Here is a 23,092-nt window from a genome sequence, read left to right on the forward strand (position 1 = left end):
CTTGCACGCGTTGTAAGCGATACCGACAATGGCCGCAGAGGAGAACGTTCCACACAGTTGTTTTGGTTACCCTACGCTGGCCAGTTATCTGCCTGGAGCTGATAACTCGGTCATTGCCAAAGATCTTCACCTTCAAATACGATTACCATGTGACCATTTTGCTCCTTATCGTCTCAGGGATCGTTTCCTGCAGTTTGTCCTCATTTAGGATTTTGCTCAGACTGGCTTATGGTTAAAGCGAATGATCGCGATAAGCAGGAATATCTGAGCCGTAACATAGCAGAGCAATATGAAATGAATGACCGTGTAAAGACTGTAGTAGCGAAGGCGAATGGTCAACTTCGGTTTATGGGGAGAATTCTAGGAAAGTGTGGTTCATCTGTAACGGAGACCGCATATAGGACAGTTGTGCGACCCATTGTTCGAGTGTTTGGGATCCGCTCCAGGTCGGGTTAAAAGAAGTCGTCAAAGCAGTTCAGAGGCAGGCTGCTAGACTTGTTACTGACATGTTCGAACATCGCGGAAATATTACGGAGACGATTCGGGAACTCAAATGGGAATCACCGGAGGGAAGGTGACGTTCTTTTCGAGAAGCGCTACTGCGGAAATTTAGAGACATGGCATTTGAAGCTAATGCAGAACGATTCTATTGCCGCCAACGTACATTTCGCGTAAGGATCACGAAGATAAGATTAGAGTGATTGGGGCTTGCACCGAGACGTACAGACAGTTCCTGAGGGTATTTTTGTTCCGTCACTACAACTACAAGAAAATGCGTGTATTTCTCACCAGACGCGCTTCGCTTTAGTGAAGTAAAGCATCATCATTGGTCTGTTATTAAAGATATTTGCAATTTGATCTGTTTTTAGATATTAAAATAGTTCGTTAGTTTGTTGTTGGTTTTTACTCAGGGTAATTTCTACTTGCTTTTTCTCCTACATCAGGAAATTCCGTCTGCTAACGCGTCTTTAGTTTCTTTCTTCTTTAGACACTAATACCTGTGGTCTAATTTTATGCTGCTTTGCAAAACTACGCTTTTTTTTGTTACATTTTACGCTGGACACTTTTTCGTTCACTGTTTATTTGTATACTTCTAGGAGTGTATTGTGTTTTTCTGTATTGCCGACATTGCCACTGGTTTGTCTTTGATCTATACTTTATTCCTTTTCTCTGTAGTTAATCATATTTGTGTTATTCTATTTAATTATTTTGCTGTGTATTTATATAGTGTGTGAGAATAATGAAGGAATAGATATGCAGTTTTCTTTTCTTCTGTGGTGAGTAGGTTGGACACTACTATGAACTTCTGCCCACTCATGTTTGCTTCTGTCTCCCCCATCAACTGACAAAAAAAGAAAGAAGAATACGGGCAATCGTTTTTCCCTCGCTCTATTTGCGAGTGGAACGAAAAAGTAAATGATTAGTAGTGGTACAGTGTACCCTCCGCCACTCAACATACGGTGGCTTTCGGAGTATTAGGTATATGCAGACACAGATTAAGCCAACGGCCTTGCCGCAGTGGTAACGCCAGTTCCCGTCGCATCACTGAAGTTAAGCGCTGTCGGGCTGGGCTAGCACTTCGGTGGGTGACCATCCAGTCTGCCGAGCGCTGTTGGCAAGAAGGGTGCACTCAGCCCTTATGAGGCAAACTGAGGAGATACTTGATGAGAAGTAGCGGCTCCGGTCACGAAAACTGTCAAGCGCCGTGAGAGCGGCGAGCTGATCACATGCCCCTCCACATCCGCTGAGTATGATACGGCGGCCGGTCGGTACCGTTGGGCCTTCCAAGGCCTGTTCGGACGGAGTTTAGTTTTTTTTTAGACATAGATTAAATGCTTCACATGAATTTTCATCACTGCATCATCTGCTTACATTGAGGTTTAAATTATCCGCTGCTGCGACGTCGTCGAAAATCTGCAAGTCTTCCTGTTTCCCCTTAATTTTTTTAAGGAAACAGCGGAAAATCTAATTTACAATTCTTAAATAATATTCGGACTCAATAGCTCTCTAGATAGCGAGTCACTTAGCTCTCAAGCGCGCTTGCGTCCAAAGAGAAAACGGAAAGGTAGAGAGAGAAGTGAGACGGAGTGGGAGAGGGATAGAAGCTGGCAGGGAGACAAGCGCAAATAGCACGCGGCTGGTGTGACGGTACGGCCGTTGACAGGTCCAGCCGCGGATTTAACGAGGCAGATCGGTGGCGGCGTGGCCAGGTGGCGGCTAATGCCAGGCCCTCGGGGAACGCCGGGGCTGACCCAGTGACCTCTGGCCTTCCGGCCGTCTTTCACTCTCGCTCTGCCGGAAACACCACTCCGGGCGCTGACGAGCCAGCTACGGCGCAAACTCTCCTGCCCTATCGAGCTCGAGTGCAAACATTCCCGCCCTGTTAGCATTGCAAACATTTGTCTTGTTACGTAGTCTTGTTTCTTTCTCTGCTAAGGGCGCTAGCCACGGGATTATTACTGTAACATCAACTACAAACACGTTTCAATGTAATCTAATAGGCGTACAACTCAGCAGAATTCTTTTATGACGCATACGTGCAGACTGAAGCGACGAATGGCAATTTTTACAAAGGTCGAGATTCGAACCAGGGTCTCCTGGAGGGAGGCTGCTACAGTTGTACGTACAATTGTGCAAAGCCACTGTGCCAGGGTGGCGTAGTGGTTAGCGAACCTGTCTAGTGAGGAGGAGACCTGGGTTCGAATCCCAGCTTTGGTACAAATTTTCTTTCGTCGCTTCAGTCTGAATATGTGCATCATAGATGTTTGAGACTTGAAAAGTCTGTGAGACCATGTAATTTCCTTACAAACCCTTCTACGTGTGAACCCTATCAGGATGTTTAATGACAGCAGACGCAATCAGGGTGACTACTTGTAGTATGTAATTTCACCACTGCACCTCTTAGCCTCAAGTCGTTAAGTGACAGCGGAATCGTAAATGCCTGTATAATGCAGGAACGACAGGGTCGTGAATAAGGTAGTCTGCAGGGGGTTTCAAGAGAGACTCATCCAATTTCACAAAACTATATCTTCAACATGAATGCAGGTAGAAACTTCGAGTAACTGGCGCAAAAAACTACAGAGTTTTTATTATCATCATCATCACCGTCATTAGCATTCATGGAGTAGGTTCGAGGAACCTGCTTCAGCGTCTTAGCTTAATCATTTCCTGGGCCGACGTACTGTACCTACCCCTTTTGGCATAAACTGCAAAACGTTTTGGAATATCTGCCTTGTTGCATTCTGTCTCTACATGTTGCTTCCATTTCTGCTTATATAAAATATTTCTGCTTATAGCAAATATTTTAAGCTCATTTGTAATAATCTTCGTTTATTTTTCTTCCGTTTAATTTATGTCCTTTAACTGATCTGAGGAATTTAATTTCTCTCGTCATTTATGTCTTCCTTGTTTGCTATCAAAGATTCTGACAAGCAAAGTAGCACTGGAAGAGCTATCGTTTTATAGAATTGCAGTTCCGTTTCTTTAGTTGTCGTTTGTTTAATGTTCTTTATATTGTCCTATTGACACCATGAAATTTTGCTGTTTTATTATTTATATCTTTATCATAATCTAAAGAAATTTCGCAGCCAAGGTAGTCAAAATCATCAACAGTTTTGTTTCCCATTACTATTTTTGAGTGCACGTGTTGTTTTTCTCAGATTGCCATTCCTTTCTCTTTTTTATAGATATACTGAAATTATAATTTTTACCAATTTGGTTTTATTTAAAAATATTTTTTTGTATTATTTCTCCTGAAGTGGCAGTTATAGTCTGATCGTCAGCATACATTAATGTTTTCATATAATGATCCTTATCTGGTTTTATCGCTTTGTTGTTTTCTGTTTTCTTATTCTATTTTTTAAGCATGACACTCATATACAAAATAGAATTAAATTAGAAGAACTTTGTTTAGCTGCTAGATTAGTTGCAATGTCATTCTTAGTTCACTGTCCCTGTTTCTATTAACTTTTTTTCATTGTACAAGCTTCTTATGGCCCATATAAAGTGCCGTTCAATTCCTTCTACCTCTATTAATCTCAAAAGAACTATCCTATTTTGTAAGAGTATTTCTTCTACATGCATGCACATAGAACCTTTTGGTTCTTTCACAATTATGTGTGAGATCACGTATTCATTTACTTTCCACAAATCTTCAAAGTGTCCTCAGCCACGCACACGAATAACATTCAGATGATAATCAAACCTGCCCAATAAATTTGCGAGTTGCGTATGCTTACCACATTTACTGCAGGCGCTATGCAAAGTCGCAGTTCGCCCGAAGTTGTTGGAAGGAGAGGTACGTAAACGGAGTCTCCCTCGCAACCGCCCCCAGGACTTTCCTAAAAGAAAAAAAAATCAGATACCATTGACATGAGATCATGCGACCTTTAAGGCGGATGACGCAGTTTCGTAGTAGCGTTTGTTATTGCAGCACATCATCAGAGTACAACACTTAGTTCTGTGTGGTTCTTGTAAGAAGCGACTTATTTTTATTTCCTCTGTGCTCTTGAGCTTAAACTGCCATAGTTCGTGTGTGTTTGTCTACTTATCAGGCCGTTTTTGGTATGGATAGGAACTGTGATTGCTGTGTCCAGATTGTGAGCTGAGGTGGTAACCCTTTGCTCATAGCTCCAGGTGGTGTTGGCTTTCGTCACGCAGCTTGATGCTGTTGCCACTGGGCATCACTGTGGGGGACCAGACGTGGGGATCCGAAGGACGTCCAGCAAGTCCCATTTGTCCGCCGACTGGCCCACTACTTTGGTCACCCTGGGTACTGTTTCCACTGAAGTTGACTCCTCACCTATAGTCGAGTGAGTGGTCGTCCCAAGGTGTGGCACACAGCGAAAGACTTTCCGGGGGATCAGTAGGAGGGCCTCCCTGGTTCATCTGACAAACAGGTTACGGGCGCTATCTGTGGCTAGCAGAGATCCTGAGCTAGACGATTCTTCTAGCTCTGCTGCAGAGGAAGCCTCTCTACCAGCAAGGTCTGCGCATTCTCAGAAGGTGGGATTACTGGTAGGTGGAAGCTCCTATGCTGGGCGCGTAATGGGGCTCCTGAGGGATATGGCTGCCGAGGAGGGGAAGGAATCCAATGTGTACACAGTGTGCATAACGAGATAAGACATTCCACCTGTGGAACGGGTGCTTCGGAATGCCATGAAGAGTATAGGGTACAGCCAACAGCAGGTGGTGACTCATGAAGATACTACGAAGTGTGTGGCCGCATCTCGTGGTCGTGCGGTAGCGTTCTCGCTTTCCACGCCCGAGTTCCCGGGTTCGATTCCCGGCGGGGTCAGGGATTTTCTCTGCCTCGTGATGGCTGGGTGTTGTGTGCTGTCCTTAGGTTTAAGTAGTTCTAAGTTCTAGGGGACTCATGACCGTAGATGTTGAGTCCCATAGTGCTCAGAGCCACTACGAAGTGTGTCACTTTGGATCGCAAGAGATTCTGTCTGGTTTTGAGCGACTAGCTGGAGTGAGATGAAGGCAGAGCTCACCATTGTGCTTTGGAACACAGACGACTAGAGTGTCTGAATCGGAAGCTCAGGTGGTCCTGCGACAGTAATGGCTGCAGATTCTTCGACTTCCAGGGTCGTAGATTTTCGGGTTCCGCTAAATGTAACGGGTCCATCACACACAGGAAGCGGCTACATGGCTACAGAGGGCAGTGTGGAAGGGTGTGGGCGGTTTTTTAGGTTAAAGGAACTTACGAATCTACAGGAAGGGCATCAGTCTAAAAGGGCGGAGGGCAAACACTGGACGAGGATAGACCCAGCAGAAGTCGGTATCATAGTTGTAAATTATTGTAGCTGTGTTGGGAAAGAACCAGAGCGACAAGCGCTATTAGAAAGCACTGTGTCTCAAATCGTTGTAGGTACGGAAATCTGGCTGAATCCGGAAATAAGTTCAGACAAAATTTTTACAAAGAACTTAACCGTGTTCAGAACGGATAGATTAAATACAGTTGGTGATGGAGTGTTTATTTCTGTCGGAAGCAGTTCATCTTGTAGTGAAATTGACGCAGAGAGATGCTGTCAGTTAGTATGCGTGGAGGTTATACTCGACAACTGGAAAAAATTAATAACTCGTTTCTTTTACCGATCCCCAGACTCAGATGATTCAGTTGGTGACCAGTTCAAAGAAAACTCGGTTCTTATTTCAAGTGCGTATTCCACTCTTACAATTATAGTTGGCGGTGGCTTCAATCTACCCTCGATATATTGGTGAAAACAATTAATTAAAGGCGGTGGTTGGCATGAAACATCATCCGAAATTGTACAGAGGGGTTTCTCATAAAATCATTTTGAACAGTTTGTTCAGGATCTCAGTAGAAGCGTAAATGGTTGTGAAAACCTACTTAGCAGCAAATAATCCTGAGTAAATAGGGATCATGACAGATACAGGTATTAATGACCACAAGGCTACTCCAGCGAGACTGAATACCAGAACATCCAAACCTACCAAAAATAAGCACAAACTATAGCTATTTAAAATGCAGATAAAAATTCGCTTTATGCCTTCCTAAGACGCTATCCCCACTTCTTCCAGTCTGATTGCTTAAGCGTAGACCAGTGGTGTTTTAATTCAAAGAAATACTATCGACGGCAGCTGTGAGGTACATACTACAAAATTCATGAGAGATGCTCCTGATCTCCCACCATACACAAAAAACTTCAGAACACTTTTGCAGAAGCAACGAATAAAGCTTGCCAAATTTAAAAGAACACAAAATCCTCAAGATCGGCAATCTTTTACAGAAGCGCGAAATTTCTCACGGACTTCAGTGCTATATACTTTTAACATTTCCACGAAGAAACTCTCTTTCGAAATCTGTCAGAAAACCCAAAAAGACTCTGGTTCTATGTAAATTATGCCAGCGACAATACGCAATCAATACCTTCACTTTGAATTAACAATGATGATATTACTGATGACAGTGCCGCTAAAGCAGAGTTACTAAACACGGTTTTCTGTAATTCCTTCACAAAAAAAGACGAAGTAAATATTCCAGAATTCGAATCAAGAACAACTGTCAACATGAGTAACGTAGAAGTAGATATCCTCGGTGTAACGAACTAGCTTAAATCACTTAATAAAGGCTCGTAGAAAGATCTGTTCCGAAACACAGGAAAGACACAAAAATACCGACGAAAGAAAATATGAGGAATCCGCCGAATTAGAGGCCCATATCACTAACGTCGAGTTGCAGTAGGATTTTGGACCATATGCTGTGTTCGAACATTATGAATTACCTCATAGAAAACGATTACTGACAAATAGCAAATGGATTCAGAAACTATCGTTATTGTGAAACACAGTTAGCTCTTTATTTTCATGAAGTTGTGAATGCTATAGACAGGTTATGTCAAACTGATTCCACATAATTTCAGATTTCCTGAAGGCTTCTCCACAAGCGACTTCTAATCAGATAGCGTGGCTATAGAGTATCGGCTCTTTTGTGTGACTGGGTTCGTGATTTCCTCTCAGAAAGGTCACCGTTGTAATAACTGACGGAAAGTCGTCGAGTAAAACAGAAGTAATATCTGACGTTCCCCAAGGAAGTGTTATAGGATCTCTGCTTTTCCTGATCTACATAAGCGATTCAGGAATCTATCTGAGCGGCCTTCTTAAGTTCTTTGCAGACAATGCTGTATTTACCATCTTGTAAAGTCATTAGACGATCAAAACGAATTGCAAAATGATTTAGACAAGGTACCTGAATGTTGCGAAAAGTGGCATTTAGCTCTAAATAAAAGTGTGAAGTCATTCATACGAGTAATAAAAGGAATTCGCTAAATTTCGGTTAGACGATAAATCTAAAGGCTGTGAATTCAACAAAGTACTTAGGGATTACAATTACGAATAAAAATGGAACGATAACATAGGTAATGCAATGGGAAAGCAAATCAGAGACTGCGATATGTTGGCAGAACACATAGAAACTGCAACAGATCTACTAAAGAGACGGCTTACACTAGGCCTGTCCGCCCTCTACGGGAACACTGCGATCCGGTGTGGGATCCACAGCAGATAGGATTTTAGAAAAAGGTCAAAGAAAGGCAGGTCGTTTTGAATTTCGCAAATAGGGGAAAGAGTGCCACGGAAATGCTAGACGAATTGGGGTGGCAATCATTAAAATAAAGGCGATTTTCATTGCGGCAGGAGCTTCTCATGAAGTTTCAATAACCAAATGTCTGTTGGCGACCATTTATATAGGAAAAAATGATCATCGTTATAAAATAAGAGAAATCAGAGCCCACACACAAAGATTTAAGTGTTCATTTCCCCCGCTCGCTGCTCGAGACTGGAACGGTAGAGAAGTAGCTTGAAGGTGGTTCGATGAAACCTCTTCCGGGCACTCAGTTGTGAATTGCGGAGTAATGATGTAGATGCAGATGGAGATGCAGATGGAGATGCAGATGTGAGTTCTTATGCCCGATCCGTCGCTGAGTCAGCTAACTGTTAAAACATGCTCTTACACGCAGGTGTCAGTGCTGTGGTACTCTGCCCTGTTGAAAAATGAAATTTTCTACATTTGCTCGCAGTTGTCAAGAACGCCACATCTGCATCGTACACAAGGTAAGCAATTGCCATAAGCGAGCGAGCTAGCTGCTCCAGGGGAATCTACCGTCAACCACATGAGCTGGCATCTTACAACTGGCGTTAATTTTACGTTCAATATGTAGGTTAAAATTCAGCCCAAATTTCTATCTTCATTCATATGGAAGATATAGTCTTGTAAGTCATTTGAACCTTTTTGCAAACATTATGTACTTCTTCGATCTAAGTGCCTGACTGTTTTTTTTGTTGGTGTGTACAGTGGATCAGATATAACCTGCTGCTGTGGTGTGGCACCGTTACGCATTCTACGTGGCATTCCGGATCCCGCCGGCGCTTCGCTGTTCTTTCTTGTGAAGTGTTTACTACCGCAAACAGTGGCGCAGATGCTCATGCAATTGCTGCTAATTGCCAGTAATTGCTGGGAACTAGCACAACGAGAGCTCTCAAATGTACTCAAGGATCATGTTGCAGACCGTTTTGCGATCTCAAAGGATTCTTGATGTTACAGATATATGGCTGCCTACTTATAACGTGTACTTAGGACGTAAGAATGGTACCCTAATTAAAATTTTATTTTCAATATATTTACGTCATTTACAGTTACAGTGACAGTTATAAGACAGTTCACTAACGACTTAATACGGATATCACACCGGTCTAGACGTACTTGACAATGGCGATAAATGCCGAAACAATCCGTCGTGAATAAATATTAGTTATTATACCTAGCTATTTTGGTGCATCTGTTCTAAAAATCATGTCGCTATCGGACACATATTATGCTGCTGGCCCTAAAGAACAAAAACTGTTTCTTAGCGGTCTTGGCGTGTGAAAATTCCTTCTGCTACCATACATTGCAGATCGCCCCAATACTGAGAATGCCAGAAATATATAATCTTTTAATCCGTTAATGCCTACAGAATGTTCTTATGGATATGCTCGGCGTGTCTTGGAGAACCACTAATGAAGTTGGTGTTGATATTTCACGAGTGTTATTTTCAGAATCAAAATCTGTTATGTAGAAGGCGCCAGCGGCAGCGGACAATTGGTGCTTGACATCGTTTCAGTCGCAGACAACGTTGGAGAGCAAGTCCTATGTACTCGTTACCGTGCTCTCAATAATCACACTGGAAATCATGTTCACAACTTCGGTAGCTTTCACGCGTCGTGTGTGGATGTATTAACCACGTGGAAATATTTGCGGCAGGGCGACCTACTTACCATGCAAACCATAACGCGAGCTCGTCAATCGAAATAAAATATTCCACTTCTAGTGCGCATAAATCCACACAAAGGTCTCAAACAGTTCCCTATCAAGGATCTGAGTTAAAAAGTAAGATCATGGTAGGCCTTCCGAAACCGACACCCAGTGACAGATTATTACTGGTGCCGAACCGGGATGCGAACTGGATATTATGACTTCCGCAGAGAATGGTCTCACCGACTCTGTTACTCAGGCATGACTTACGTCCTTCAAGTCTAACAGTAACTCTCTCCTTCCTAACAAAGTTCACTTACAGGTCTTGTCGGAAAAGCATATTACGGGGAAATGGCTTAGCTACATCCCATGTGTTTTTGTTCAGCGGAGTGTGCATCGTACTGAATGTTGCCGGGAAATTAAAACTGTTCATCCTGCAATAACTAGAATACAAAATTTATTAGTCCGTAAGATCTTGAAAACTAAGAAGTTCATATTCGTGAATGATATTCACTCCAAATTCCCTTCCATATACACATCTATACATTACTATGGAGCATCTACAGTTGCTTCTTCAACAGCAATTGATGATGCTCCATAGGAACGTGTAGATGTATATATGGAAGGCAATTTAGAGTAAATACTAAAGTGACGTTGAAAAAAAGTCGATTTGTACAGTTTAGTGGGTATAATGTGTCTTATAAATTTGTGGCGAGCTACTGGGCTAGGATATGGAACTCAGTATATCTCGTCCAACAATCCGGCGAATGCCGGGGCGGTTCCTTTCAAAGGGCACAGCCGATTCTCTTCTCCATCCTTACTCTCTTCGAGATTGTTCTGCGTCCCTAACGACCTCTTAGTCGTTTGGACCGTAACATTCCTTCCTCCTTAATTTTCACTTAGGAACATCAAAGCAGTATTCGTTTCTGGGCGCCGAGTTTAATGAGACAGTATGAAGATATGAGATCAGCGACAAAACTGACATCAAAAGTGGGGGCTATGTAGAACACAGAGTGAAGGGGTACTGCAAGATAAAGCGTTACTGAAAGAGCGAGGAGGATATAGCGTGAGAACAGGCAAAGATAGCATTCTCGCTAAATGAAGTCTAGTAGTACCAAGTAAATGCTTCAAGCTGGGAAATTTCTGAGAGTATACAAGTAGAACACAGCATTGTACGTACAGAAAACCTGGAAAGACAAGAATCGAAGCGTTTAAAATGTATTACAGTAGGATACCTAGGATTAAATGGACTGATAGAATAAGAAATGAGGAGGTTCTCCGCAGATTCGGTAAAGTAAGGAATATGTGGAAAACATTGACAAGAAGGACAGACAGATTGATAGGACGTGGCTTAAAAAACAAGGCAATACCTCCTGTGGTACTGGGGAAGGCAAAGAAGGCAAAAGTTGTGAGGAAATACAGAGATTGGAATTACAGAACAATTGATTGGCAATGTTGGGTGTAGATGCGGATTAGAGATAGAGCGGTTAGTACAAGAGAGAAAATCATGGTGGGCCGCATCAAACTAGTCGGAAGACTGATTTAACAAAAATCTGTTTGCTTGGGAGAACTATAGTGCAGTTCCCACAACCTCCTGCAAGGAATGCAAACGGCGCACGCCACTATAAAACCCTGTATTATCCCGATGTGAGTGCTGCGTACCGAGTTCCACATGCGGCCGATCATCACAGGAACGCTGTGCGTGTAGTTAAGCACATTATGCGACTGACACGTGGCATAACGTTCATATCCTAACAAAAGCTTAGGATTAACCACTGCATGGTAAAATTGCAAGTATTACAAACTTTAACTTTTGATTTTTTCCTAAAGCTTTTAATAAATTTCAACCCTTTAACACTACAAACTTAAGTACCCTATGCAAACAGACAACATTAGTTACATGAAGATTAGATTAGATTTACTTTCATTCCAATTGATCCGTAGTGAGGAGGTCCTCCAGGATGTGGAACATGTCAGAAAAACAACAATACATGACAAATATTTAAACTAAAACAAATAAGCTAATGTACCATTCCACAGGTCCCAAGTGGAATGATCGTCATTTTTTAATGAACACTAAGAGTCATTTTACAAATACTATTGCACTGAATTTAAAATAAAAAAGTTTTATATTTATTTATAAGGTAAGAAACATGTAATACAACTACTGTAATACTTATTTACAATGAACACATTACTGCACTGAAATGGTGCAGAAGTTAGATTATACTTACACACACACACCCACACACACACACACACACACACACACAAATTTTCAGTGAACACATTACTGCACTGAAATTGTGCAGAAGTTATGTTGTACTTATATACAAATCAGTTGGTTTTCCTCAGAAATTCATCAATGGAGTAGAAGGAGTTGGCGACCAATAAATCCTTTAGGCTTCTCATTCAAGAACACGCAATACTATACTACCTTCGGCAACGTTCGGGAGATTTCGTTTACCGCCACTATTGTGTTTTGCACTCAGTTTGAAACACGTTTGCCACCAACTTATTTCCAGGATTAAAGATGAATGGATTCTACCGTACTTGCTTTCAGGATGAAACTCAAAAGGTTAATTTTATAGACAGGAAGATGCATCGTGATCAGAGAAAATGGGGGAAAGCACGCGTTTTAATGCAACAATAAACACTCATCATAGATTTCAGGCTATTTAGACTCGTATATAATGTAGCCCATTGCCCGGAACAAGGTTCACAAGAGATGAAGATATTATACAGAAATTACGTGAAACTGAGTGTTAAAAACAAGGGAAGCCTTCCAGTGAGAAGCCTTGCAGTGACACAAAAGCAAATACCGACAATAATAACCCGAAACAAGAATTGAGTAAACCCAGTACTTATCCCTGGCCAGTTCACGAACAGATGAACTACATTTAGCGTTATCTTTCAAAAAAAAAAAATAAAGTTTATAAAATTCATATGAGTACGTGTATGTCTGCGGCAGAGGTTACAGGTCCAGGCTTGGTAATTAAAACACAGAGTGATGAACAATAACTCAAGAAAACTTCAACAGCCAAAATCGGTAAATTTTTTTTATTGGATGGCCGTTTTCGAGAGAGCTATGCTGTCATCAACAAATTTAATGCTTTAAAATTTTTACAACATATTGTCCATCAGTCGTTTCACACTGCATATTCACTTCCCACAACCGTAAAGATCACTACACATTGGCACGTCTAATAGAAAAGTATTATGTACAAACTAACATAACTACTTTGCGCCGACTGTAAGTGTTCGTGTGGCATGGTGGCGCCGGCCGGGGTGGCCGAGCGGTTCTAGGCGCTACAGTTTGGAACCGCGCGACCGCTACGGTCGCAGGTTCGAATCCTGCCTCGGGCATGGATGTATGTGATGTCCTTAGGTTAGTTAGGTTTAAGTAGTTCTAAGTTCTAGGGGACTGATGACCTGAGAAGTTAAGTCCGATAGTGCTCAGAGCCATTTGAACGATTTTTTTTTTTGAAGCCTCAATAATCCCCTTCTTCTTGTGGGAGGGATATTCGGAAAGTAAAGTCCGATCGGGTGCGAAATGGAAACCAACAGTGAAAACCGATGAAGCTTTGCACAGATTCGTTGCGCAGTGTCTCTAGAAAGCACGTCGCCGTCTGACTTGGCTCTTTTCAGTTCTGAGCGCAAAGTGGGCACTTAAAGATGTCTAGAAAATTGTGTCTTCCACCAAGTATAGATCCGTGGACGCAGATTTCGCCTGCACGCATTTCCTTCTTTATTCCAATTCTTGGCAGGACATTGCACGAGCGGTAAAGACGCTCCTGTAGCGTTTTCTATGGGAAGTGTTTGATCGTCCGCCTCACAGCCCGGACGGGCCTCCCTCTGAATTTCATCTCTGCTCAAATGAACCACTCCCTCTGACGACAACACTTTGGCGCAGGCAACGACTGCAGACCAGCGCAAAGAAGTGGCGGGAAACACAGGCGGCTGCCTTTTATGACGAGAGTACTGAACGTTGATATAATGCTACGATACATTTCTAGGTTAGAGCTGCGACCATGCAGAGAAGCAACTTGAAAGTGTAGCTAAGTGTTGCCAATAAAACATTTTTGAATTCCACTTTAGTTTCCATGTAGCGCGTGCAGATGGGTAATCCAGTGAACAGATTTCCATAGTGGGCAGCTGTTGTAAGAGCACCAGCGACTTCAGTAAGCTGGAGAGATATATTGACGGTTGCTGCGTCACAAACTATGTCCGTATTCAATACCTGTAATGCAAATTGGGGGGATGCTCAGTCCACTGATATGTGCCTTATCTAACATACTGGAGGTACAGACGCTGACATAAGTATTCGAAGAAGAATATGTTTACTAGTTCTATCATTTCTACAGGTTCTCTAAATTGTCGCACAGATGACAAAATGGTAGATATCGAAATAGATCACAGAGGGATAGAAAAGCAATTAAAATCGCTCAAAAAAGGAAATCCCGCTGGACGTGATGGAATACCAGTTCGATTTTACACAGAGTACGCAAAGGAACTTGCCCTCCTTCTTGCAGCGGTATACCGTAGGTCTCTAGAAGAGCGTAGCGTTCCAAATGATTGGAAAAGGGCATAGGTCATCCCCGTTTTCAAGAAGGGACGACGAACAGATGAGCAGTACTATAGACCTATATCTCTAACGTCGATCAGTTGTAGAATTTTGGAACACATATTATGTTCGAGTATAATGACTTTTCTGGAGACTAGAAATCTACTCTGTAGGAATCAGGATGGGTTTCAAAAAAGACGATCGTGTGAAACCCAGCTCGTGCTATTCGTCCACGAGACTCAAAGGACTATAGACACGGGTTCCCAGGTAGATGCCTTGTTTCTTGACTTCGGCAAAGCGTTCGATACACTTCCCACAGTCGTTTAATGAACAAAGTGAGAGCATGTGGACTATCAAATCAACTGTGTGATTGGATTGAAGAGTTCCTGGATACAGAACTCACCATGTCATTCTCAATGGAGAGAAGTCTTCCGAAGTAAGAGTGATTTCAGGTGTGCCGCAGGGGAGTGCCGTAGGACCGTAGCTATTCACAATATACATAAATGACATTGTGGATAACTTCGGAAGTTCACTGAGGCATTTTGCGGATGATATTGTAGTATATCGAGAGGTTGTAACAATGGAAAATTGTACTGAAATGCAGGAGGATGTGCAACGAATTGACGCATGGTGCAGGGAATGACAATTAAATCTCAATGTAGACAAGTGTAATGTGTTGCGAATACATAGAAAGAAAGATCCTTTATCATTTAGCTACAATATGGCAGGTCAGCAACTGGAAGCAGTTAATTCCATAAATTATCTGGGAGTAGTCATTAAGAGTGATTTAAAATGGAATGATCATATAAAGTTGATCGCCGGTGAAACAGATGCCAGACTGAGATTCATTGGAAGAATCCTAAGGAAATGCAATCCGAAAACAAAGGAAGTAGGTTACAGTACACTTGTTCGCCCACTGCTTGAATATTGCTCACCAGTGAGGGATCCGTACCAGACAGGGTTGATAGAAGAGATAGAGAAGATCCAACGGAGAGCAGCGCGCTTCGTTCCAGGATCATTCAGTAATCGCGAATGCGTTACGGAGATGATAGATAAACTCCAGTGGAAGACTCTGCAAGAGAGACGCTCAGTTGCTCGGTACGGGCTTTTGTTGAAGTTTCGAGAACATAGCTTCACCGAGGAGTCAAGCAGTGTATTGCTCCCTCCTACGTATATCTCGCGAAGAGACCGTGAGGATAAAATCAGAGAGATTAGAGCCCAGACAGAGGCATACCGACAATCTTTCTTTCCACGAATAATGCGAGACTGGAATAGAAGGGAGAACCGATAGAGGTACTCAAGGTACCCTCCGCCACCAATCGTCAGGTGGCTTGCGGAGTATGGCTGTAGATATGCAAAGAAGGTAGACATAAATACAACTGGTACAAAATAATGTTGAGTATTCTACTAAACACATAAAAGCATTGTGTTTGCACTACCAGAAGGAACAAAAATAGTTTTTTTGCATCCTGACATAAGTATTCGAACAGAGAACAGGTAATATTTAGTTATCATCCCTTCTGAATGAATTAGTGCCCTTACTTTTGGACATTCACTGTACATGCTATTTGGTGACTACAGAATCCGTATTTTTCCACTTTGAACAATTTATTTCAGGTGGTCGTTAGTTCTAATGTGATATTTCCTAACACGATTTTCGTCTTCGTTCCAGATGTTCCCTATAGGATTTAAATCTGACAATTGGGGCAGTGTACTCAAAGCGTGGGGAGCGTTGTACGCTATTCAATGCTTCACAGTTTCAGAAATGTGCTTTAGATCATTGTACTGTTGGTAGTAATAATTATTTCATAATCCCAGCCTCTCTGCACTCTTCTTAACAGTTTTTCAAGAATCCTCTTGTATTAAAATTTGTCTACGATCCCATCTACGAACACCTATTTCCCACCATCTGATGAAGCCATAGCCGAAAAGGGCGTTCAAAAATACTTTGGTCATAAATCAGGGAGCAGCTGTAATGAAACGGATCGATAGCGTTCCGCAACATTGACAGCATTTAGTGCCGCTGTTTGCGGCAGTATATTGAAGTATAGGATAGCTAAGACTGAGAAACAAACGAGCTGCACTCTTTTTTCACTTACATTAGCAGAACAAAAACCCAGTTCGTTTGTTCTTTAGCATTAGCCATGAATTTTTTCTACAAAGAAGCCACGAAAGAATCCATAAATACCATTTGTTGTTGAAGACTACAGTGGTCCTCTTTCGTGACACTGTCTCAGTAAATATTTATGTCTCCACATCCAGTGTAAATTCTGAGACGTGATTTCGATGATAGTCCTTCCAGTCTTGATTTGTGACATCTGCAATTTCGTACAGATGCTTTGTTTTTGGAAGTTAAAAGTTGAAGCTATTGTTCAGTTAATCAATTTGTTCATGGTAAGGAAGCGCTGGACATTGCATGTCAGCAGGGGACTATTGGTATTTTGGTAATTGAGGTAGGATCTTATGGGACCAAACTGCTGAGGTCATCGGTTCCTAAGCTTACTCATTGCTTAATCTAACTTACGCTAAGGACAACACACACACCCATGCCCGAGGGAGGACTCGAACTCTGACGGAGGGAGCCGCGTGGACCGTGGCAAGGCGCCTTGGACCATGTGGCTACCCCGTGCGGCAACAGGGGACTGTTCTACATCTACATACATACTCCGCAATCCACCATACGGTGCGTGGCGGATGGTACCTCGCACCACAACTAGCATCTTCTCTCCCTGTTCCACTCCCAAAAAGAACGAGGGAAAAATGTCTGCCTATATGCCTCTGTACGAGCCCTAATCTCTCTTATCTTATCTTTGTGGTCTTTCCGCGAAATATAAGTTGGCGGTAGTAAAATTGTACTGCAGTCAGCCTCAAATGCTGGTTCCCTAAACTTCCTCAGTAGCGATTCACGAAAAGAACGCCTCCTTTCCTCTAGAGACTCCCACCCGAGTTCCTGAAGCATTTCCGTAACACTCGCGTGATGATCAAACCTACCAGCAACAAATCTAGAAGCCCGATTCTGAATTGCTTCTATGTCCTACCTCAATCCGACCTGATAGGGACCCCAAACGCTCGAGCGGTACTCAAGAATAGGTCGTATTAGTGTTTTATAAGCGGTCTCCTTTACAGATGAACCACATCTTCCCAAAATTCTACCAATGAACCGAAGACGACTATCCGCCTTCCCCACAACCGCCATTACATGCTTGTCCCACTTCATATCGCTCTGCAATGTTACGCCCAAATATTTAATCGACGTGACTGTGTCAAGCGCTACACTACTAATGGAGTAAGCTACTACACTACTAATGGAGTTCAAGCTGATAGAGTGTTTGTAATTGTGTGGGCGTGTGCATTTGGGGTGATATTGGACCCATGATACGTCTAGATACGACTCTGACAGGTGACATGTACGACAGCTTCCTGTTGCTCACCTACATCCATTCATGTCCATTGTGCGTTCCGATAGACATGGGCAATTCCAGCAGGACAATGCGACACCACATACGTCCAGAAGTGTTACAGAGTGGCTCCAGGAAGACTCTTCTGGGTTTAAACACTTCCGCTGGCCAACAACCTCCCCCCCCCCCCCCCTAAACGAACATTATTGGGAATTCTTCTAATACTTTCCGGGTATGCAGCCGGATCCCGTCGACATTCTGCCACGATATTTCGGCCCAGAGACGGCCGGCCATCATCAGGTGAGTACACAACTACTGAAGAGCGCAGGTGCAGTCGCTGTATTTATGCCGAATCTCGCGCATGCGAAATGTACTGGCATCCTACAGCGCATGCGTCAGGTGTTGACATGCGCAGCATAGCCGAGTTGTACGTGCTGCCCTCGGTGGTGAAAATAAAGGTTCATCTAGTCATTGAGTATCGAATGTCACTGTCGATTCCGCTGTGATTGTATAATTTTAATAACAGAATTCCAATTTTTATCCAGCTGAAAGCCGTTGTCACGATTTATAAAATTATTGGCAAGACGTATTTCCACTGATTCCTTGATTACGGAATCCCAAAAACCGGAAACCGGGGCTAAAATTTTTGTTCCATTGTATTCCATTGAATGTCCCAATGAAATACAGTGCTCTGCTACTGCCGATTTTGACGGTTGCCGCAGACGAGTATATCTTTCATGTTCTATACATCGTTCATGGACAGTTCTTGTCGTCTGGCCAATATATGCAGAGCCACATTCACAGGGAATTTCATTGGGACATTCAATGGAATACAATGGAACAAAAATTTTAGCCCCTGTTTCCGGTTTTTGGGATTCCGTAATCAAGGAATCAGTGGAAATACGTCTTGCCAATAATCTTATAAATCGTGACAACGGCTTTCAGCTGGATAAAAATTGGAATTCTGTTATTAAAATTATACAATCACAGCGGAATCGACAGTGACATTCGATACTCAATGACTAGATGAACCTTTATTTTCACCACCGAGGGGAGCACGTACAACTCGGCTATGCTGCGCATGTCAACACCTGACGCATGCGCTGTAGGATGCCAGTACATTTCGCATGCGCGAGATTCGGCATAAATACCGCGACTGCACCTGGGCTCTTCAATAGTTGTGTACTCACCTGATGATGGCCGGACGTCTCTGGGCCGAAATATCGTGGCAGAATGTCGACGGGATCCGGCTGCATACCCGGAAATTATTAGAAGAAGAAATACGCCGGGAAAATTTCAGAAGTCACATTATTGGGCATATCTGGGATGCCTCGCAACGTGCTATTCAGAGGAGATCTCCACCCCTTCGTATACTTTTACGGATTTATGGACGGCTCAGCAGGATTCGTGGTGTCAGTCCCCTCCAGCACTACTTCAGACATTAGTCGAGTTCACGTTACGTCGTCTTGCGACACTTCGGCGTGCTCGTGGGCGCCCTACACGATATTAGGCAGGCGTAGCAGTTTCTTTGGCTCTTAAGTGTATTATTGTAGTACATCTATTGACCTCTGTACTTACGGATAACCTTGTAAAATAAAACGAGTGGGACCAGACAGAAGAGGAACAGGGAGGCGCTGCTAATGAGATTTGCTGCCGGAAGCTGGGGCGGCGTGCGAGCGGCCCCGCGGGCGTCGGCGTCGGCGTTGGCGTCGGCGGCGGCGGTGTCCGGGTCCCGGGTCTGGGCCTCGAGTCCCGCGGGCAATCAATAGCCGCGCGCCGGCGGCAAGGCGAGCCGAGGCGAGGCTACCACAGCACAGCAGAGCAGGCGGCCGGCCGGGTACCTCCCACTCAGTCTGCGCTGTAAACGGAAGCGATCACGTGGAGCACGGCTGCGGAAATTAACCGAGGCGCATAGACCTTACCAGCAGCTGCGACTGGCCCTCCTCTATTTTCTTGCCAGCAGGATTGGAATATAAGTTCCCGGACATCAACTTCCAAAACCAGTATGACGCAATCCTGAAAAAAAATCTTGAGAAAATCATCTATAAATTCGATTTTCAAGCGCCGTAAACTACAAAACATTTCTGTTTCGTTGGGATGGGTATCGGTACCTGACAATGAAAACTCCCCATTGCAGCGCCCTCAGATATAGTGGTAAAATGACCCAGTACATAGCCGGTCAAAAACTGAACAGAGATCAAGCATGAAAGCAAGAAGAAGATGTACTGCACTGTGAAAAAGATATACAAAACAGAAGCAGTGAATGGCCCAAGCTCACGATGTGTAACATCGAGAGAACTGCAAAAACCACGCCTCGGGCATGGATGTGTGTGATGTCCTTAGGTTAATTAGGTTTAAGTAATTTTAAGTTCTAGGGGACCGATCACCTTAGACAGTAAGTCCCATAGTGCTCTGAACCATTTGAACCATTTTTGCTAAAACCACGGCGAAGTCGTTGTGTGGCCGTGGTGCTGCACTGCAAAGCAGGAGATACGTGTTCAAATATCTGTCGCCACCCTTTCCTTTTTTCACAAATTTATGAACTGTCTGTCCGTTCATTCACGTGCCTGTACTCCGTCTGTAGTCTTGCCAATTATCATGCTATACATTGATTCTACAGCATGAGTCATTTGGTAACAAGATACACACATTAAAAAAAGTTTCGCATCACCCCGTTTCCCAAAACTCCTGAAGATAGACGTTGACTGTGGATATTGTATCACAGACACAGTTCCTTTGACTGTTCAGAGATGTCACTAAACCCGCCCAAACATGTAAACAACCTTGCACGAGCAGCGCCTAATAGACGGAGGGGGTCCGACAGCCGATCAGTTCCAGTCATTCCAACAGGAAGGAGGTACATGGCTCATATTGTCTGTAGTACAACCATGCCTAGACGGTCAATACCGCGGTTCGATCGCGTCCGCACTGTTATGTTGTGCCAGGAAGGGCTCTCAACAAAGGAAGTTCAAATGGCTCTGAGCACTATGGGACTTAACATCTGAGGTCATCAGTCCCCTAGAACTTAGAACTACTTAAACCTAACTAACCGAAGGACATCACACACATCCATGCCCGAGGCAGGATTCGAACCTGCGACCGTAGCAGTCGTGCGGTTCCGGACGGAAGTGCTTAGAACCGCTCGGTCACCACGGCCGGCACAAGGGAAGTGTCCAGGTGTCTCGGAGTGAACCAAAGCGATGTTGTTCGGAAGTGGAGGAGATACAGAGAGACGAGAACCGTCGATAATATGCTTCGCTCAGGCCGCCCAAGGGCTACAACTGCAGTGGATGACCGCTACCTACGGATTATGTCTCGGAGGAAGGCTGACAGCAACGCCAACATGTTGAATAATGCTTTTCGTGCAGCCAGGGGACGTCGTGTTACGACTCAGACTGTGCGCAATAGGCTGCATGATGCGGACCTTCATTCCCGTCCATGGCGAGGTCCACCTTTGCAACCACGACACCACGCAGTGTGGTACAGATGGGCCCAATAAGATGCCGAATGGACCGCTCTGGACTGGCATGACGTTCTCTTCACCGATGAGTGCCGCGTATGCCTTCAACCTGACAATCGTCGGAGACTTGTTCGGAGGCAACCCGGTCAGGCTGAACGCCTTAGTCACATTATCCAGCGAGTGCAATAAGGTGGAGGTTCCCTGCTGTTTTGGGGTGCCATTATATGGGGTAATAGTACGCTGCTGGTGGTAATGGAAGGCGCCGTAACGGCTGTACGGCACGTGAATGCCGTCCTCCGCCCGATAGTCCAACATATCGGTAGCATATTGTCGAGGCATTCGTCTTATTCGACGACAGTTCGCGCCCCCATCGCGCACATCTTGTTTATGACTTCCTTCAGGTAAGGGACATGAGGGAGATCTGAAAACGAATCTCCCTCGTTGCAGTCCAACAAAGTGACCACATAACCACGATGGCGTGTCTATGCAAATGCGCTCAATGTTGCATATCTTGAGCTTGGGCCGTTCATTGTTTCTATTTTGTTTCTTTTTTCGTAGTTCAGTAGACCTGCTTCCTGTTTTCATGCTTGACCTATGTTCAGGTTTTGAGGGGGCCATCTTAGCACTAGATCTGAGGAGGATGCCATGAGGAGTTTCCCTTGCGATTGTCATGTGGTAGAGCATTGGGATTGTAATGTCGGCAGTTAGAATCACGATAGTAGGAACTTTATTTACCGTTATGTAAATTCAATATTTATCAACAAATGGAAATGCTGATCAACAAGAACTCAAACATAATTTGATTACTAATCGTATGATAGCGTGACTATTCGGAATACAAGGTGACTCAAAAGTCTGTTAACATTTGAAAATTCAGTGTTTTACGACATAATAGGAGAAGAGAGGTAAAAATTTAAAACACGGGTTTCAAATGACATGGGATTTTATTCACGTAAAAAGGAGCAATAATTGGCTTAACAATTGATTTTCAGCATAGACAACGTTCTTTAGGACATAATACTCAAGAAATTAGCCGTTATTCATCAACAACACTTGTAGTCAGGAAAATGTCGTGAACAGTATTGTACAGCGTACCAGTGGGTATGGTGAGAAATGGCTGTCGGACGTTGACTTTAAGCATCTCTAATGACGTCGAACAATCGCGGTAGACTTGCGACTTCAGGTAACCCTATAACCAATAATGACACAGACTGAGATCTCCGGATCTGGGAGATCAAGCATGACGGAAGTGACCGCTCAGCACGCGATTCTCACTAAACGATGCGAGCAACAGATCTTTCACATGTGTATCAATATGTGTCTCCTGCCTTCTCTGGTAAAGTCAACATGCCGCGATTGCTGGCGCGTCTGACTTCCTCCTTTTTTTCTTTTTTTTGTGGTATATTGAGGTACAGCATCACCGGTGGATCTCGGTCTTACTGTCTTGGCGTAAGGGTAAATTTGTTCTATCCTACAATGATTTCATTCCAGTGACATCAATGGAGTGCACGTTGAAGGTGTGGCGGTAGGGCTTGAAGTACCGCAACACTCTTCAATAGTGGAGGTTCAAGGTAGCAGGCAATAGGCAAAACAGTTACATGCATACTGATATTACTGGTCGTATGGTGGTCGACACATATCAAGTGCTTGTATTATGACTGACACGTCATTAATGGCCGTAACCGTGCTATCGTTAGTCATGGTCCGAATCTGATTCCTCAATGATGGTGAGAGAAGCAGACTGGCGGTGCCAGTGTTGGGGTGTCGTGGTGCCAATGTTTTGTAAGTCAGTGACCGTGTCGCACAGGGCATGTACTTTGTCATAGAGACGCCTTGCCTTCTTTCGAATGGGCGTCTTCAGAGTTACCAAGTTCGTTTCCTCATGGAGGGTAACTACCCTTGTGCCGGAGGGG

The 23,092-nt window shown here is 43.7% G+C and overlaps 1 protein-coding gene and 1 non-coding gene across 2 annotated transcripts in view; both read left to right on the forward strand.

Moving 5' to 3' along the window:
- LOC124613640 (sodium/potassium/calcium exchanger Nckx30C) overlaps positions 1-23,092 on the forward strand; it is a 1,525,550-nt gene that overhangs the window by 225,475 nt on the left and 1,276,983 nt on the right. The window lies entirely within an intron of this gene.
- Trnat-agu lies at positions 2,647-2,718 on the forward strand. The gene has a single exon. It is a non-coding gene; the product is annotated as a tRNA-Thr (tRNA).

The sequence above is a fragment of the Schistocerca americana genome, chromosome 4, assembly GCF_021461395.2.
Source record: "Schistocerca americana isolate TAMUIC-IGC-003095 chromosome 4, iqSchAmer2.1, whole genome shotgun sequence".
Classification (NCBI taxonomy): domain Eukaryota; kingdom Metazoa; phylum Arthropoda; class Insecta; order Orthoptera; family Acrididae; genus Schistocerca; species Schistocerca americana.